This window comes from Stegodyphus dumicola, chromosome 9 (genome assembly GCF_044657685.1).
Source record: "Stegodyphus dumicola isolate Sdum_Otavi_A_Nest chromosome 9, ASM4465768v1".
Taxonomy (NCBI): Eukaryota; Metazoa; Arthropoda; class Arachnida; order Araneae; family Eresidae; genus Stegodyphus; species Stegodyphus dumicola.
Window position 1 is genome coordinate 105,984,673 of NC_140776.1, and position 20,562 is coordinate 106,005,234.

Consider the following 20,562-nt stretch of genomic DNA (forward strand, 5'->3'; position numbering starts at 1 on the left):
ACAGAAAAGCGCCAATTGGCGAAACAGTAAACCCGTTTGGCAAACCTACAGGCTGACGGAGAGAGAAGATTTTTCCCCGGCAGTCAAGTGGAACTACTTCAACAAATGTGTGCGTCTCTGTTTTCGCCCAGATATGTAAACTTGTGTACTCGCATCTGTACTGTGCTCTGAATTTCTTAAGCCGTTATAATGTACCCGGCAACTGTTACTTTTCCTTATTAAATTTGATTATTAATTGTAACATGTCTATCTTAACTAAGATTTCGGCTTTCCTAGTTAATGTTAGGGATATTTTCGTATGCACGTGTTACTCACACGTACATCATTGGTGACCCTGTCCCTCGCTCCTTCTGTTTCGATCCCTAATGACTATCTGTCTCAATCTTTGTTTAAAAACTAAAAATATGCTTTATTTTGATGCCAATGCTCTTCCTTATGACTGATAAAGGCTCAACCCTATTTATTTCCTCCTCATTTTATCGTACGGATTACACGTGGTTTATCACACTTAAGGAGGATTTACAGGTATGTGGTCAATTTTTTTTTAATTATCTGTGATTGGTCTTAATTATGTTTTTGTGATATGTTTTGCTCTAAAATTATAGTTTTAATTTAATTACTGATTGTTTAAAATTGATCTTTGGGTAATATTCGTGCTCACACTTTTATTGAGATATTGAATGTCTTCATTATTTTATTCTAAATTGATACTGTTTTGATAAGGTATAGTGCAAAACATTAAGTTTACGATTTACGATATATTTATAATTGGCAACCATGCCAGGATCGGAAGGCCAAACCAACGAGGAATCGAATATGGCGGTTCAGGAGCCACAAATCTCACACGTGGCAGTTAAAATTCCCCCTTTATGGAAAAAAAATGTTAAACTTTGGTTTATTCAAGTTGAAAGTAACTTTGCTTTAGCGAAGATTAGTAGCGATAGTACAAAATACAACCACGTGGTTTCTTCGATAGACCCTGAAACTCTTTCCGCAGTATCAGATATTTTATTTAATCCCCCAGCGACGGCTAAATATGATGCCCTTAAAGCTAGGTTAATAGTAGAATTCTCAGATTCGGAAAGCGAGCAAATACGCAGACTTATTTCTGAATTGCATTTAGGGGACGACAAACCATCTCACTTATTGAGAAAAATGAGAGAATTAGGTGGAAACTGTATAACTGACGAATTTTTAAAATCATTATGGCTGCAAAGGTTACCTTCCGAGGTGCATGCCATTTTATCAATAAGTTCGGAATCCTTAGACAATTTAGCAAAAATGGCTGATAAGATAGCTGAAGTGCGCACGCCAACGAACAACAGCGTGTTCGCGGTCCAGGCAGCTTCGGCGAGTTCCCCCAGAAACCCTAACGATTCTGGTGCCCCCCTCGAGGAGCTTAAGGCCTTAAGGAGTGAAATCTCTGCCCTAAGTAAACAAGTCGAGCGACTCTCCCGCGGAAAAACGAGGAATAATTTCCCCCGGGATCAACATAACACAGCACGTAGTTTTTCGCGTGGGCATTCCCGAGAGCGTGTGAACAATTATTGTTATTTTCATTCGCGATTCGGTAATAATGCACGAAAATGTCGAGCACCTTGTTCCTTTTCTCAGAACACTACGGCCCAGGAAAACTAGTAGCAGCGGCTGTCGATCGAAATTCATCGGCAGTCGCGCATTCATGTCGTTTACATGTTTACGATAACAGACTAAATTTAAACTTTTTGATTGATTCGGGCTCGGATGTTTCATGTGTGACACCGACTTCTAAGTTTAAGAAAATGCATCCTGATTCTCTTCAATTATTTGCCGCGAATAATTCCAGAATTTCTACGTATGGAACAAAATTGTTAACTGTGAATTTAGGACTTAGACGAAACTTTTCTTGGAAGTTTTTAATCGCCGATGTACCAGTGCCTATAATAGGAGCCGACTTTTTAAGGCATTTTGATCTTTTAATCGATTTAAAACGAGGTAGGCTTATCGATAATACTACGAAATTAACTCGTATTGGTTCTCTTTCCGATTCTAAAAATTATTTTTCGGTAAAGTTAATATCTGGTGATTCACCATATCACAGAATCTTGAAAGACTTTCCGGAAGTACTGAAGTTAAAATCCGATTCGGGTAGAGTAAAGCATAGTACGGTTCATTACATCGAAACAAACGGTCCTCCTGTGCACAGTAAACCGCGTAGGTTAAGCCCTAAGTTATACGAAGCAGTAAAAAAAGAATTTCAATTTATGATAGATCAAGGTATTTGTAGACCATCAAAATCAGCATGGTCATCACCTCTTCATGTAGTTTCTAAAAGTTCGGGCGACATACGGCGAGTAGGAGACTACCGAAAACTAAACGCGTGCACCGAACCCGACAGATACCCTATCCCGCATTTACAAGACTTTAATAATACGCTTAGCGGAAAGACAATTTTTTCAAAAATTGATATCGTTCGGGCATATCATCATATACCAGTCCATCCAGATCATATACCGAAAACTGCAGTTTGCACACCATTTGGTCTTTTCGAATTTCCGTTTTTAAATTTCGGACTGTGCGGAGCAGCTCAAACCTTTCAAAGGTTTATGAACGAAATTCTTGGAGATCTAAAATTCGCCTACGTCTACTTAGATGATATTTTGATATTTAGTCATACGGAAGATGAGCATAAATCTCACCTACGTACTGTTTTTGAAAGATTAACTTCATATGGATTGACAATTAACGCTTCGAAATGTGTTTTCGGCGTTCCGGAAATATCTTTTTTAGGCCATATAATCAATAAAGATGGTACCAAGCCTCTGACGAACAAAGTGGAACCGATACTTAACTACCCACTTCCTAAAACGGTAAAAGATTTGCAGAGATTTTTAGGATTTTTAAATTTTTACCGTCGATTTTTACCCAACGTAGCCCAGAATCAAATACATTTAACTTCGTATTTAAAAGGGGCTAAGAAAAATGATAAGACAATCCTGAATTTGTCTGAGGAAGCGCGGAGTGAATTTCAAAAGTGCAAACAGCTAATCGCTAATGCTGTTCTTTTGGCACACCCGAAGAAAGATGCCCAGTTGGTTTTACAGGTCGATGCGTCAGACTTCGCGATCGGTGGAACGCTATCACAAATAGTTGATAGAAATTTACAGCCTCTCGCATTTTTCTCACGAAAGCTTTCGCAGGCTGAAAGGAACTATAGTGCATATGATCGAGAGCTATTGGCAGCTTATGCTGCTATTAGGCATTTTAAGCATATGTTGGAAGCACGGAACTTTTCTTTAATCACCGATCACAAACCGCTCACGTATGCATTCCGACAGCGTTTGGATAAGTGTTCACCTCGTCAGGTTAGGCAGTTAGACTTTATCTCACAATTCACCACTGAAATTCGCCATATAAAAGGTTCGGAGAATATCGCTGCCGACGTACTTTCGCGTATAGAAGCAATAAGCATGCCTAACCCTATCGACTATGAGGAAATCGCTAAAATGCAAGAAATCGCCCCAGAATTACAAACATTGCGTAAAGAGTCAAAAGTTCTACATCTCAAAAAACTTACCTTACCGAATTGTAGCTTACCGATATATTGCGATGTGTCAACAGGTAACGCCCGTCCTTACATTCCTCCGGCATTCCGTGAGAAAGTTTTTGCCACCTTGCACAGTTTGTCTCACCCCGGCATTCGCGCATCAACAAAGTTAGTATGTTCACGGTTTGTTTGGTCTTCCATCCGCAAAGATTGAGCGAAATGGGCACGGCAGTGCATTCCGTGCCAGAAAGCAAAAGTAAGCAGGCATACTAGAACCCCGTTAATGAAGTTTCCAGACCAATCACAGAGGTTTGATCACGTTCACCTTGACCTTGTTGGTCCCCTACCTCCTTCTCAAAATAATTATTACTGTCTAACTATGATAGATAGATTTACTAGATGGCCCGAAGCAGTACCCTTACCAGACATAACAGCACGCACAGTAGCACAGGCTTTCTATGACCACTGGATTACTCGATTTGGTTGTCCGACTGTTATTACTACCGACCAAGGGCGACAGTTTGAAAGCGGCTTATTTCGAACCCTTTCCCAATTATTGGGAATCAAGAGGATCAGGACGTCTCCGTACCACCCACAGGCGAATGGACTGATCGAGGAATTCCACCGTCCTTTGAAAGCTGCCTTAAAAGCGCACGTTACCAGTGACTGGGTGGCTGCCCTTCCAACGCTGCTGATGGGTTTCCGCGCCGCTCTCAAAGAGGACATAGGAGCAACCACTTCTGAACTGGTGTATGGAAAGACTATCCGTCTCCCAGGAGAATTTTTCAATCCGACACCTCCGGATGCGTCCCCCAAACAGTTTGTGGAGGATTTAAAATCTCACTTTGCCAGTGTCCGCCCGACCACGACTTCTAGCCACGGCCAGCGAACATGTTTCATTCATCCACGCCTTCACAAGTCCACATATGTGTTTGTTCGACACGACGGAGTTAGAAAACCACTTCAAACTCCTTATGATGGACCATTTAAGGTGCTAGAAAGACGAGATAAAACGTTTGATCTCGAAATAAAAGGGACTAAGCAAACGATCTCCATAGATAGACTGAAACCCGCTTTTGTAACTTTGGACTCTTCTCAAGTTGCTTCCAAGAGTGTGAAAAAAACTTCGGACAATTGTATCACCCGTTCTGGACGATTAATCCGACCCCCGCATCGGTATGTCACATTTCGTTGACACTGCGGAGGGAGTATGCAGCGGCAGCGCCAAACAGGCGATACGGACTTAAAAACTGTACAGAAAAGCGCCAATTGGCGAAACAGTAAACCCGTTTGGCAAACCTACAGGCTGACGGAGAGAGAAGATTTTTCCCCGGCAGTCAAGTGGAACTACTTCAACAAATGTGTGCGTCTCTGTTTTCGCCCAGATATGTAAACTTGTGTACTCGCATCTGTACTGTGCTCTGAATTTCTTGCCGTTATAATGTACCCGGCAACTGTTACTTTTCCTTATTAAATTTGATTATTAATTGTAACATGTCTATCTTAACTAAGATTTCGGCTTTCCTAGTTAATGTTAGGGATATTTTCGTATGCACGTGTTACTCACACGTACATCAGATTAGTATTACTCGTTAGCCACCCTTTGATGACACAACAAAACTTAAACCTGTATATCCTCCTGTACTGGTTTTAAGTTAACAGATGATGGAATTTATGATATAAAAAATAAAATTTTAAAAAACTGCTTAAATACTGTAGATAATCGTGATGTTGCTAATAAATAATTTGTATTAAAATATATAGAAAATAACTCTTTTGAATTAAAAAATTTCTCGAAAATAATAGAAAATTAGATAATAGATTAATAAATTTACTGAAGAAAATGCAAGATATATTAAAAACTGAGTCTTTCATCAATGAATATAGAGTTTATTGAGATAATATTTCAGCTTATTAAAAATTATTCGAACCGTTTATGATTATGCGTGAAAATCTCATTAATTGGAGTACTCATAGAAACAGCGATTAAAGAAGAAAATTCCAATGACGATAATCGAATAAATTAAAGTGCATTAGAATTTAAAAGGAAATTAAAAGATGAATATTTGCTCGTTAAAGATATTATAGATGCAAAAGGGAAAAGAATAGAAAATGTTGCAAATCCCATAAAAGATCAAGATGTTGCGACGAAAAGTTTTATTAATGATACTATTAACAACCCTTTATATGCATCTAGTTCACTTGGCTTTATTGTACGGGGCAGTTATAATTAAAGTGACCCGATTCAGACCACTCTAGAACCCGTTCTATATTGAATTTTGGTATACATGTTATATGGACCATGGGGAAACGATTTCTGCAGTAAAAGCAATAGTTCAAATTTTGACCACCAGGGGCAATTGTGGCGCCCAAAGAGGCGGAAAAAACTGTCAGAATCATTAAAATTTATTCAGTTACAGAATGTGCTCAATATGTGCTCTATTGACATCAATTACGTGTTGAAAGCGCATTAAAGCGTGTTCAACGGTAGCGCGAAATAACTCTCGAAAGATTTTAGCAAGATGGCGTGTAATGCTGGCCTTCAGCTCGGGTAAAGTCCTAATTCCTCCTTCATAAACACGGTCTTTTAGGAATCCTCACAACCATTAATCACAGGGATTTAAGTCGGGTGAACGAGGAGGCCAGGCATCCGGAAAAGCGCTGGATATTACACGATTCTCGCCAAAGTTAGCACAAAGCAGTTCTTTGACTTGGCGCCCAAGGTGGTGTGTGTGTGTGTGTGTGTGAGTATGGCAAAGCCTCGAGGGCTATCTGCCTAAGAGGAGGGATGCCTTCGTGGAGGACTTTCTAAGGGAAACTGGCTCGTATACACGTTACACATGGGGAAAACTACGAAAACGCCCATGCAGCCAGCCCGTTCGCGGGATTCGAACCTCGGACCGAACTACCAGTGTTCAGCGACTTTACCTCTCGGCCGCTGGTGTGCCGCGCCCAAGGTGGGGAATTGCTCCTCTTGCATGGTCTGATAAAACAGTTTTACCACTAAAGCTCGATCTTTCTTCTGTAAGGGCATGATTAATGATGACAAAGGCACTTAGAATGATTTTCTGGCTCTGGCTGCAAGTCTCTTTATAGGTTTGACTAATTTGCATAAGGAATTTTTAAAAATTGCTATCTGATGGAAAAAATTTTAACTATTCTTTTATTGCAGAAATCTTTCCCCCGTAGTCCATATAACGTATATACCAAGTTTCATCAAAATCCGATAGGCAGAGCGGGTTCTACAGGGGTCTGAAAAGGGTCACTTTCCTAATAAAGAATGGACTATTTTTCAGCTTTCAAAATTCATAAAATATGAAATATTGGATAAAGTTTCTAAATTTTTAATAGAAGGAGATGTTAGAATTACATTGTTTTTACGAAATTTCTTTCCAGAATTTGTTAAAGCTAATATTGAAAGTGCATAAGGATTTTTATTTTGAATACAGATTTAAATAAAGGGTTACAGCCGAAAACATCGCGAGCGAAAACGTCGCGGAGAAAATAAGCAAGGCGAAAACGTCGTGCTACAAAACATCGTGGGAGAAAACATCGCAAAGAGGAAACATCGCAAAGAGAAAACATCGCAGTTCTAAAACATCTTGGTACAAAGCATCGTCGCCGAAAATAAAGCGGTTCAAAAACTTTGCAGTTTAAAAACATCGTCGTCGAAAATATCGTGGTAAAAAATAAAGTAACTACAAATCATCGCATGACGATAACATCGCAGACATGCTTTTTTCAGGCTTTAATAACTGTAAATGGATATTCCCAAAAGGATTTGTGAGCGCAAGATGGAAAGAAGGATAATTTTTACTTTCATATTTTTTATTAACTAATACATTTTGCTGAGAAAATAAGAAGAAAACTTAATATTAGAAAATTAATACAACTTATAGCACTTAATAGAATTTTAAACCGACATAGTTAACTAACAAAGGCCATTAATAAATCATTTTTATAAAGTTTTTACTGATAATTTTCATGAAAAGTATAATCTATAAATTGCATTTAATTTTCTAAGCTTAAGTTTCCTTCTTACTTTTTCAGCAAAAATTTATTACTTAATAAAAAAAAAAATGTGAAAGTAAAAATTATCCTTCTTTACATCTTACGCTCACAAATCATTATGGGAATATCCATTTACAATTGTTAAAACCTGAAAAAAGCATGTCTGCGATGTTATCGTCATGCGATGATTTGTAGTTACTTTATTTTTTACCACGATATTTTCGACGACGATGTTTTTAAACTGCGAAGTTTTTGAACCGCTTTATTTTCGGCGACGATGCTTTGTACCAAGATGTTTTAGAACTGCGATGTTTTCTCTTTGCGATGTTTTCTCCTACGATGTTTTGTAGCACGTTTTCGCCTTCCGTTGTTTTCTCCACGACGGTTTCGTCTACGATGTTTTTGCCGCGATGTTATCGGCGGACACAATAGATCAGTTTTTATAGAAGTATATAGAGGTGATATGATGATAGTAAGAATTCGAACAAAGAAGGAAATTACTATCGAACCTTATTTGAAAATTCATGTGATAGATTGACAACCTTGTTAGGTTCTAGACGGAAGTCATTAACTTAAAAAAAATATTTTTTAAATAAACTTATGTCAATTTCTAAAATGTGAGTTTTCTATCTAAAGAGTGAGGTTTCTAAAAGCAGTGTTTAATTAAAAACTTTGAAAATGCTGTCCACTGGGATTTAATTTCTAGATATCAAAAATTTAATTCATTTTCACTGAGTCTTTCATCAATGAATATAGAGTTTATTGAGATAATATTTCAGCTTATTAAAATTATTCGAACCGTTTATGATTATGCGTGAAAATCACATTAATTGGAGTACTGTACCCAGATATAAAAAATTATCCGAGAATTTCATTTTAGGTAACAACAAAAAAATTGATTGAGATAAACTTCATAATATCAAACTTTAAGCGATAAATTCGTTTTGCAAAATTAAAAAAAATTAAATACGAAAGAAATTAGTTTCTAGTTACCAGAGAGTATCGGAAAATATTGTTGAAGAATTGAAAGACGTAATAGATTGGGATGAAATAATTAAATTTCAAAACTTAAGTTAAAACGTTTTACATAAATATGAAGAAAAAGTAGATTGGTGTAATCCAGATTTATATGGACATGTAACGGATAATTTCAATAAAAGAAATTATGAGAAAATTAATATTAATGTATTAGCTCACATGTGTGCATACATTAAAACTATTTACTTATAAATGGGATACTGACAATAATGATTAATAACTTTAAAACTAATGAAGCCGAAGTTATCTTGGTCCGTGGAATATTTAAGGGGAAAATATCCCTTATATTACAGTAACACCTACTTGTAAATACGGAGATCCGTTTATAGTTAAAATTACAGAAGTAAATAAATATAGTTTTAGATTTCAATGTTTGAAATTAAAAGGCGAACCTTTAGAAATTCATGAAGATTATTTTCGGCAGTAATAAGTTCTTTACAAAACTACATTGGCTTGCACATGAGAGACAGTGAGTCAGAAAATAATAGCTACAAGCATTTGAAAAAAAGATTAAGGATCTTGCAAGTGCAAAAATATATCATTTACCCAAAAGATTCGTGATTGTAAATATTTATGAAGAAACACTTCCGATATATGAGAAATTATGTGATACAACAGATCATCTCCTTATTGAAGTTGAAGAAGATATAATTGAATATATAAAAAAGGATTTGTATAAAAAAAATTTAAGATAAAATAGAAGAAATTAAGAAAACGAAGAAGCTTTAGATATAGTTAATAATAATACATATAATTTACCTAAGTGCTAATAGATTTTATTTCATCCGAAAGGGTTTTAAAAATATTTTCCTAATAAATTAATAAACGAGTAATTTTAGTAGAAGATATAATTAAAGATTTAAAATATATAAATGAAAAATATGATGAGAAAAGTATAGCTTCCTTAATTAAACGGCATGAAAGAGAATTATATTTACTAAGTATAACAGAAAGAAATGCATGTGTAGTTATGTATGGTATTATTCACAAAGAAATAGAAGCAGAAGAAGACCACATAATCCATATTGTGGAAAAGTGAGACATAAACATATTTCCTCTCATTTTCAGCAAATTTTCTGAGTCATTTTTCGAATTGCGACTCATCCCCATTTTTCACTTTTATTTTGTTTTTATATATTCTTTCATTTTGAAGGATTTGAAAAATCACTCTTTTTTTTTTATATTTAAGAAACCAGAAAAATCTTTAATTTTATGTATTTTTCAGAGGGTACGTGTTTACCGTTATGAATCTTTAAAAAATAAATAACATTTTCATTTTTTGATTTGTTAATTTACATTTTTTTTAGCTCCGAGATGATTAAATGCTTCTAAGATGTAATCTAACCCCATTTTATATATATTTTTTCATATTTTTATCTCATTTGAATTTATCAGTTTTTAGTGTATTTTCATTTTTTCTTCAGTTTTTAAGAGTCTATTATATATAAAAAGTGTGTAAAAACATACATATTTTGTTATAAAACCTGACATGTGATAGAGAAGAGCAGGCTTTTGGAATGGTCCCTGTTCGATCATTTTAACTCTTATCTTAACTAGGAAGTCATGTGGTGTCAGATTCTTTAAGTAGTGTCCGTTCCTGTTCTGACCGTTGTTGCAGAAATTATTCTACTTTTTGCTTGTTCTTCTTTTTAGCATTTGATAAATAATATTTTGCTTACCTTTCTTGATGATTTTACAAAACACTTGGAATTCTTTACCATTTTGATTTTCACACAGAAACTTTATTTTTTACAACTATTTACAACAAATCATGTTTACATTAGAATGCTCATTATTTTACTTTTATTGCCACTACATTTTTATCAAAATCCGCAATGCGGTAAAAAAAATATAACGAGCTTAAAAATAAAAAAGGACACGCCAGTCACATAAACTGTAACATCCTCCCTCTCGATGAACTCTTGGTTCATCAAAGGATTGGATTCTGAAGTTATCTTAAACATTATTTTTTTAAATGTTCTACAAGTTTAAATGTTCATAGACGCAGTGTTCGTAATTTAAATTCACTGTGTTCAGTTCATATAGTTCAAGACATTTCTAACGGGTACAATCAATAACTGCACAGGACGACGAAGATGATTTCCATTAGCTAAGCGGTTAGTGCAAGCCCTTATTTTTCCATCTCGTGCTGGATAACACTCCTGTACAACTCCCATCTTCCATAATAATCTTGGTAGTTTTTCTTCATGTGCTAGAACTACAGATCCCTTCAAATGATCTGTTACGGTATTACCTCTCTGAATTTGCCTACGTTTTTTATTTCAAGTAAGTATTCCTTTTTCCATCTTTTCCAAAAACTTTCTAATAATCTTAGCCGGTATTTATATCGCCTTGTTAAATTTTCATTAGTTTAATCGGGTTAAAGAAATTTGCCAGATGGTAAAGATGTCAATCTTCGTCCAACTAAAAAATGAGTTAGTGTCAGCGGTTCTGGTTCTCCGACTTCACTATAAACATAAGTCAGCGGACGTGAATTCAATATTGCCTCAATTTCAATTAAAAATGTTTCTAGCTCTTCAAATTTAAGTGAAGCCTACATGAGTATTTTCTTCAAACATGACTTTATAGATCTAATAAGCCGTTCCCAGAAAACGCCCCACCAGGCCGCTTTCTCCACATTAAATTTCCACTCAATACCTTTATTACCAAATTAATTTGAACTTCTGTGTCCTTGATGGTATTCCATAGTTTTTGTAAATCCTTGTCTGCTCTTTTTAAGGTTTTTTAATTGTCTTAATATATCATTCAACATAATCTTCTTCTTGAAATAAATCTTCTAAAGGACAGAAGAAAATTTTTTGCTGTTTGGCTGGACACTAGTTCCAGATGCACTGCTCTTGTTACAGCGCATGTATACAGAGGAATATAATAAGCCTTCCCAGTTTCATCCTTTGTACTCATAGAACCAGCAAAATCAAGTCCTACAACTTCCTTTGTTATTCTTTCGGTTAGTAAAGAAGCGATTCGGTTAGCAAATCACACACTTGTTAATATTACTCTTTACACGCTGTCGACCCTTTAGTATCCAAAAATTTTCTCTAACTTGAGTTTCAGCTACACCAGCGTGTCCTTGCGTTTCGAAACAATCTTTAGTGATATGATGATCTTTAGTGATATGATGATTTTTAGTGATATGATGATCTTTAGTGATATGATGATCTTTAGTGATATGATGATATGATGGTCAAATGAGACTTCTCAGGAAATATTGTTGGGTATGTTTGATTATAGCTTAAACCAGCATTTTGAAGTTTTCCACATACTATATTCATTCGTATTCCATTTGATTGTACAAATGGGTTTTTCGAACTATCTATGGTTTGTTTCATCTTTAATTTCCTTATTTTTTCTCTAAACTTTTCTTCCTGAGTTTTCTTGATCCAGAAATTCTCTGCTTCAGTCATATCTTCAGCCTTGACAGGTCCAGTTCTTCTTATTTTTGGGTTTTTCATATTATTGATAAATCAGAAAACATAAGATGTTACTCTATATACTTTCACTGTTATTCTATATACACTGAAGTTGTCGATAGGAATGATAGTTTCGCTGTTTTCAACAATGTAGTGTGCTGTTAAGATTTCTTGTTTCTTTCTTTTTCGTTTCTCAGATTTTGTTATTTTATCATCTTCATTAAAATTTCTCGAAGATCTGGGCCAAATCTTTAACAAGCCAAGGTGGGCCATACCACCAGAGTTCATTTTTTGAAAGGGTTTCTACCTTCTGCCCTCTTGTCAATAAGTCCGAAGGATTTTCATGGCTCGGACAATAATTCCACCAATCTAGATCAGTTTTCTCTTGGATTTCTATACACCTATTTCGTACAAATTGTTTCCATTTAATCGGATCAGCCTTGACCCAATGTAGCACAATTTCTGAATCTGTTCACATATAAATCATCTTCATTTCTATGTTTTTTAACTAATGTCGAATGTATGTGATGTGTCGAGCTCCTATGACTGCTCCTAAAAGCTACAGTCGAGGTAACGTAACCTTTTTTATGGGAGCAACTCTTGCTTTGGACATAACAAATAATGTTTTTGTTAGTTCATTTTCATTGTATTTCAAATATGCAACGGCACCATATCCTTTTTGGCTACTATCTGTAAAACAGTGCTACTGAATATTCGATATACCGGGTGCGTCATTAATCCGTACAAAGTTCAAATATTCGTAATAAAAGAAGAAATGCACGGAAAAATTTTCTGTTTGGGCCAATATGGTCAGAAAGGCATTGGATTGTTTTTTCATGTAAAAAAAGTTTCCAAAAGTAACCGACAGAGGGCGCTCACACGTCATACTGAAATGTTTTATGCAAAACAGGCTATCAATAAAACACTTGGCTGGAAACCTATCCGTCATTCGAAGTCGGCAGCATACTTTCTTTGACAGATCGGGCGTTGGTGGTTAAATTTTTCTACAAGAGTTGTGAATCCCCAACTGTTACAATGCGAAAGTTTCGCACGGAGAAAGGATTGAAGGCGCAAAAAAGGCCTATTTCATTGAATGGTATACGGAATTTAGTACGACGTTTTGAGGAAACGGGGAGTTTGGAGGATCATCAACGAAGTGGCAGAACACCCTTGAGAGCGGACCGTGTCCATGTGGTACAAAGGGTCATGAAAGATATAGCAGCCGAGACATCAACGGGGAGTAGCAGTGTGAAGCGGAAAGAAGAACGGGGATTCCGGAAGCGTCGATTCCACGTATTTTGCACGGGATGTTAGATCTGTATCCGTACAAAATCCAGCGACTTCACCAGTTATTACCGGCAGATGCATATGCAAGACAAAAGTTTGCTACATGGGCGCTGGCACAAATAGAACGTAACCCACAATGGTTGCTGAACGTCATGTGGAGGGATTAAGCCCAGTTTTCACTGCATGGTGACGTCAATACACAAAACAGTCGTATTTAGGCGACGTCAAACCCTCAGCCAGCCACTGCATTCTCCTCATGTGACTTTTTGGTGTAGTTTCACAGCGTCTTTTATTCTGGGCCCTTTTTTTTTTTTTTTTTTTTTTTTTTTTTTTTTGAAGAACCCTGTCCTGCATCCGGCGTGAAAACCTGTACAGTCACTGTAGCACGGTATCTTACGCTTTTGCGTAACCACGTTGTGCCTGCATTGCAGGAAAGACATGCGTTATCATGCGTTGTCACCTTCATGCAAGAGGATGCCCCGCCCCACATTGTACGCGACGTCAAGACGTTCCTGTTGGAATCTTTCACCGAACACCGAGTGTTAAAACACTGTTGTAAGTTGTAAGATTCAGTGGCCCTCAAGATCACCAGATTTGACCCCGGCAGATTTTTGGTTGTGGGGATACTTAAAGTCTCGTATATACCGGGCTCCCCAACCACTCTGGTGGAACTGAAAAATGCCATTCGACTGACCGTCGCTGCCATCGATGGCGACATGCTACACTCCGCTGTAATGGGCATAGTGACGCGCCTCACTTGCCTATTACCTTGTGGTGGTGGTAATGTTACTATAAAATAAACGCATAGTGTCATGTTATTGTGATCTGTTTGATTGTCTGTTTCTGTTTGCGTGATTTGAATAAAATATCTCAATATTACGTGTGAGCGCCCTCTGTCGATTACTTTTGGAAACATTTTTTTACATGGAAAAAATCTAATGTCTTTCTGACCATATTGGCGCAAACAGAAAAATTTTCCCTGAATTCTTTCTTTTATTACGAATTTTTGAACTTTGCACGAATTTATGACGCACCCGATATTATTTTTTGATAGACTGCTGAGATAATGTCTTGGAATTTCAACATTTTTAAATTTAGGAATTTCATTATACCATTTTTAATCAAGAATTGCAGAACCGATTTAGGTTCTGCAATTCTTGATCAAGTGGTGCATCCCATTGGTATCCTCTTTGCCAACATTCTTGAATCATCATTTTAGCTGCAACAACAAAGGGCGATATGAAACCAATAGGATCGTATAGTTCGCCTGAAACTAGAAGAATCTTTCGTTTTGTTATTTCCTCAGCTGGGCCTTTGAGTAATTAATCTTCGATTCGAAATTTCAGTCTATCTGCTTCATAATTCCAAATATATCCTAACAAAGTGCTATTCATTCCGTCTCCATTAAACTTCGTATTTTCAGCCGCATTCAAAATCGCGTGTAATTGGGAGTTAGTGCTCCTCCACTTTCTGATATTGAAACTAGCAAGCATCATAATCCTTTTCACATCTTCATAAATTTCTGCAGCTTCTTCTTTATTATCTGTACCATGAATTAAATCATCTACGTAAAATTTTTCTTCAAGAAGCTAACAGATCTTTGAATATTGTGATTTCAACTTTCTTGCGTGATGCTTTATAGTTGCTGCTAGTAAAAAGGGGCTACAGGTTGCTCCGAATATTACACGCGTCATTCTTAAAATCGTCGGTTGCTCCTTTTCTTTTGAAGCCCAAAGAAATCTTACTGCATTTCTGTCCTCAGGCTTCAACAGAATTTGTAGAAAAGCAGCTTCGATATATGCAGCAAATGCTATTTTGTGTTGACGAAAATTAATCAGCTAATCTAATAATTCAGGGTTTAAATTTGGTGCTGAATGTAAGCAATAATTTTAAGATAGATTGTCATGAGCATGTGAGGAAGCATCAAATACTACCCTTAACTTCGTAGAATCGTGATCTTCTCTGATTACACAAAGGTGTGGCAAAAAATAGATGTTTTCTGCAGAATTCTTCGGAGCCTTTTTAGCTATTCGTTTATTTGGATAATCTTCAATTACCCTTGAGCCCTTTTCATAAATTTCGGGATTTTTCTTAAACTGTTCCATCTGTTTTAGGCGATGTTATAATTACTACCTATTTTGTTGACATTATCCTTCCAAGGTAATGAAACTTCATAACAATTGGTTTTATATTCAATTGTTTCTTCAAATCTTGAATCTTCAAATCTTTGTTGAATAGTCAAGTATTCCAATTGCATATAAATCCCATAGCCTTTTTAGTTTTCACTAGTTTCAAAATCATGTGCATGTGAAATATTCTCAACAACATTCATTACCGTAACTCCGGAATGAAGTGTAGAAATATTAATTAATGCTTCAGTTCCACTTATAGTGTAACTAAATAAGGTTTCAGAGATAATTTTTTAACCTTCTCAGTGATTATTTTCCAATAAAAATCATTACCAATTAAGACTGATATTTGAAACTTATGGCCACCTATATTTGTAGCATCATCAAGTCTTATCGAATTTTCCTTACAATAATTAAGTATTTCCTTTCCTGGCATACAAGTAATAGATTGGTTAATTTCTGGAGTTTCAAGAGCTACAATTATTATTTTCCCAGGTACACATATATTTTTAAGAATAACCTTAACCTTTTTTAGCCTTTTAACTATAGGCTCAGTAATGCCGAAGATATAAATCTGAAATTCTTCTTCCCCCACAACATTTAATTTCAATTGTTTTGATACTTCTGTCAGGATGAAAGATTTATGAGAAGCAGAATCGAAAATGAGTTTTACATTTTTTCGTCTATTCTGACCTAAAGCTATTGCATTTGCAGTTTGTAAATAAACCTTATTTTTGTTATCTCTTTCTGAAATCGACGCCACCACTGGGTCTGTTTTAAGCTCGCCTTTATTTTCCCGTTTATTTTAAAATTTATTATCATGTAAAATAGTATTATGCCTTAATGAACATAAATCACAGCCTATATCCGAGTTGCAACGGGCTGACGTATGAGCCTTACGAAAACATAACTAGCATCTGCCGGCCATTTTTAATTTCTTTCTTTTCTCCTCAATCGTAATTGCGAAATTTGAAGTAGAATGTTTCAAAGATTCATCTTCTGTCTTCCCACAAAATATACAATCGGCTGTTCATGTATTCGTATTCAACGACGCAACTATGATGCAACTGGGACAAAATGTTTGTTTTTGAAGACAGTATGATATTTTTCAGTTTTAAAAAGGTCTCGTGATTGATGCTTATGTTGTTCGGTTCTTATGTTAAACTCGGAATAATTTGGCGATGTTTGGAAAAATGTACACTCTCTGCTTTCAACTTCTTTGTTCAGAAATTCCAAAATGTTAGTCACTGTGTTTTCTATGTCAGGGTTTAACGATCGATTGAACTCTAAAACTAATTCGCTAGAAAGTATTCTTATTAACAGTGGGCATAACAAATAGCTGTAAAAATTCGAAGTAACGTTAGGGGAATCAAGGCTTCTAATTTCAATTTCTAAACTATCATATAAGTTATGTAATGTTTTAATATCATTTATTTTTTACTAGCTTTAAATTCAGCAGACGATTCATATGTGCGTTTATTAAAATTTCTTTTCTACCAAACATTTCTTTCAGAATATTTATTGACTTAGCATAATTTTCGGCAACTAATGGTAATCCCTTTATTGACATTAAAGCTGTGTCCGTTAGTAAAGATTTGAGGTAATTAAATTTGTCTACATCCTTTAAAGTAGAGTTTTTATGTATAGCAGATTCGTATTGAGCTCAAAAACTTTGAAATTCACATACAGTGTCTCAAAAAAGTGATGGGACACTTGTGCTTTACAAAAGGAAACTGCAATAAAATAAATTTAAAAAACATGTAAAATTTTTTGTGGGTGTGTTTCATACTTAAATTTAGTAACAATTATTACATAACATACATTTTCTCAAAATATTAAAATATTAATTTAATAAAAATACAATTGTTTAGAACGGAGCAGAAAATGGCTCACTTAAGTGATGGGACACTACGTACTATGCAACAAAAATCGTCTGAAGTAAGCAGTAAAAATATCTTTTGGGGTATTTATTTTTACTCAAAAGCAATTGCCAATAATTTATAAAATCGTCTGGAGTATTTCTCTCCAGTTTGTTTTGAAATTTTTGTGTTTTTTAGCTCTGTGCAGTCATGAATGCTAAAGAAAAAGAAATTTTGCCTGGAATTCAAAAATTAGTTATTAATTTGCATATTGAACGTGGAAAATCTATTACAGAAACTACTGAAACAGTTAACTTCAGTCATTCAACAGTTTTCAATATCATTAAACGATATAAAAAGAATCATATGATTCAGGATAAAAGAAGACATGGCCGACCATCAAAGCTATGCAATGGAATAAAGCGAATTATCGTTCGAAATATTTTTAAAAAAATCCAAGAATGAGTGTTCCTAAAGTTGCTGCTGATTTACAAGCATTATATGGAGTAATTGTAAATTCTGAGACTATTAGAAGAGTAATTCGATCTACTGGATATCACGGTAGAGCAGCCAGGAAAAAATTCTTCGTAAGTGAAAAGAATAGAAAACTCAGACTGGCTTTCGCAAAATCCAACATAAATAAGAATTCTGATTACTGGAATGAAGTTATATTTGCTAATGAGAGTAAATTTAATATATTTGGTTCTGACGGTAGAATCTTGGTGTGGAGAAAACCCAGGGAAGAATTTCGCAAACAGAACTTGGTGCCAACAGTAAAACATGGTGGAGAAGGAGTTATGGTATGAGGGTGTATGTCGTCCGCTGGAGTTGGTAATCTTGGTGTTATTGACAGTATAATGGATCAGTACAAGTATATTGACATTTTAAATCAAAATTTGAAATCTTCAGCAAAAATTGAACCTTCATAACGATTTTTAATTCTACCAGGACAATGACCCCAAGCACAGTGCTTTGAACGTTAGACTCTGGCTGCTGTATAACTGTCCTGAAATAATAAAAACACCCCCACAATCTCCACAATTAAATCCCATAGAGAATATTTGGCAAGAATTGGAATCAAGAATTCGCAAACACACCATTTCTTCAAAACAACAATTAAAATCGGTGCTTCAAGAAGAATGGGGTAAAATCACTTCAGAAATCACAAAAAAAAAATTAGTCGAATCCATCCCAAGAAGATTAAATCATGTTTTAAAAGTAAAAGGAAATCCAACAAAATATTAAAACCTTTTAAAAAGTAAAATTTTTGGATAAATATTTGCTGGAAAAGTGTCCCATCACTTAAGTGAGCCATTTTCTGCTCCGTTCTAAACAATTGTATTTTTATTAAATTAATATTTTAATATTTTGACAAAATGTATATTATGTAATAATTGTTACTAAATTTAAGTATGAAACACACCCACAAAAAATTTTACATGTTTTTTAAATTAATTTTATTGCAGTTTCCTTTTGTAAAGCACAAGTGTCCCATGACTTTTTTGAGACACTGTATATCGTCTTTAAATTTATTTAAGGTTAGTTTCGGAAGTTTAGCGCCATTTGTATTTGTGTACTCTACCGTAGCTATAATAGAAGAATTAGATGGCATCTCATTTAAATTAATACATTTTCCACTTCTAAATATTCTATTGAACTTCGATTTGCACTAGGGAACTTTATTTTTATATTCCAAGATATCCTGTATTTCAGTGTTATACTCTTTTTCGTCTGTTATGACAGATTCAATTTCAGTGTTCAATATTAATATATCATTTTCATTTAAGATGGATAAGTCATCTTCTAATAAATCAAATTTAATATTATCCAATTCTATTCCCTTTCCATTTTAGCTATCAGTCTTGTTACTGATGCTCTTAGCATTCCTAGCTTCTTTTTTAATGCTTTTAACTTATCGATCTTAATAATCAATATGCAATCACTAATCGAACAAAATAAATACTTAAGTCATAATATATCTAAATATCACTGTTATCCCGGAATTTCGGCACCATGTAGAAATTATTGTACTTTTTTCTTGTTCTTATTTTTAACATTTGTTAAATAATCTTTTGCTTACCTTTCTTGATGATTTTACAAGACGCTTGGAATTCTTTGCCATTTAGGTTTTCACACAGAAACTTTATTTTTACAATTATTTACAACAAATCATGTTTACATTAGAACGCTCATTATTTTACTTTTGTTGTTGCCACTACATTTTCATCAAAATCCGCAATACGGGGGGGGGGAAGGGCCACGCCCTCTCGTGGCCAGTAACATAAACTGTAACAAGTTGTTCTGAGTCTTTCTTGTTATATTATTAGTTTTTTTCTTTCCCAGTCCCCCTGAGGTTTATTTAGAATATTTACATAATGCGAACTTCATCCTTACTGAAACATCGAAAGAGAAATAATGCGCAATTTATAATTACTATAAGTATCGGCAGTTTCGTATTTATGGGAATTCTAAATGAAATCGTTTGGATGTATTAAAAGTAAAACTGAAACTTTTATTTTAATAAATGTTTGGAATGTAAAATAAAAGTGACAAATACATTTTCAAAGATATCAAAATAAGTATAGAAAATTTCAGGCTCATAAGCCAGTTATAAAGATGCTTGGAACTTGGATCTTATAATCACAACTGAAATTTTCCTGATTAAGTTTTAACCAATATTGCGGAGTATTGCCTTAAGGCGGTGGCAGGTACTTAGTTTTTAAGCGTGCTTTAGCGCGCCGTCGATAAGGAAGGGGAAAAAATTGGCGAAGTGTTTGCCACCATCTGGGATTGCTGAAGGAGTACTCTTTCCGATTCCATTTTTGCTGTATCGAGTACTTAGTATTTATTTTTCTCTTGAAAAATTTATCAGTATTTCTGTTGCTTTTAAAAATAAGTTCAGAATATCCGTCTGTGACTTGACTGTTCTAAGTCCTCTTAGCAAGGAGACAATTTCCTTCATGATAATAGTGAAATTCATGATCCGATTGCATGTTTTCACCAGCTTGTGTTACCTCTAATGTGCCGTTCCTGTACCACTATATTTCCTTCGGGTGTGTCTGGTTGGTATATTTTGTTTGGAAATCTTAGTCCCCACGAGAAAATTTTCATCTGCCATTCTAACTTCGGGCATTTATAGCCCTGAACTGACCATTTTTCTTCGGTTTGAATTTCTCTACCTTTAGATTAATGTTTAGAATATTGTTTACATTATAGATGTCAGATGTCTGCTTCATTTTGCTCAAGCATATATATCGGCAGTTTTTCAGAAGTATTTGCAT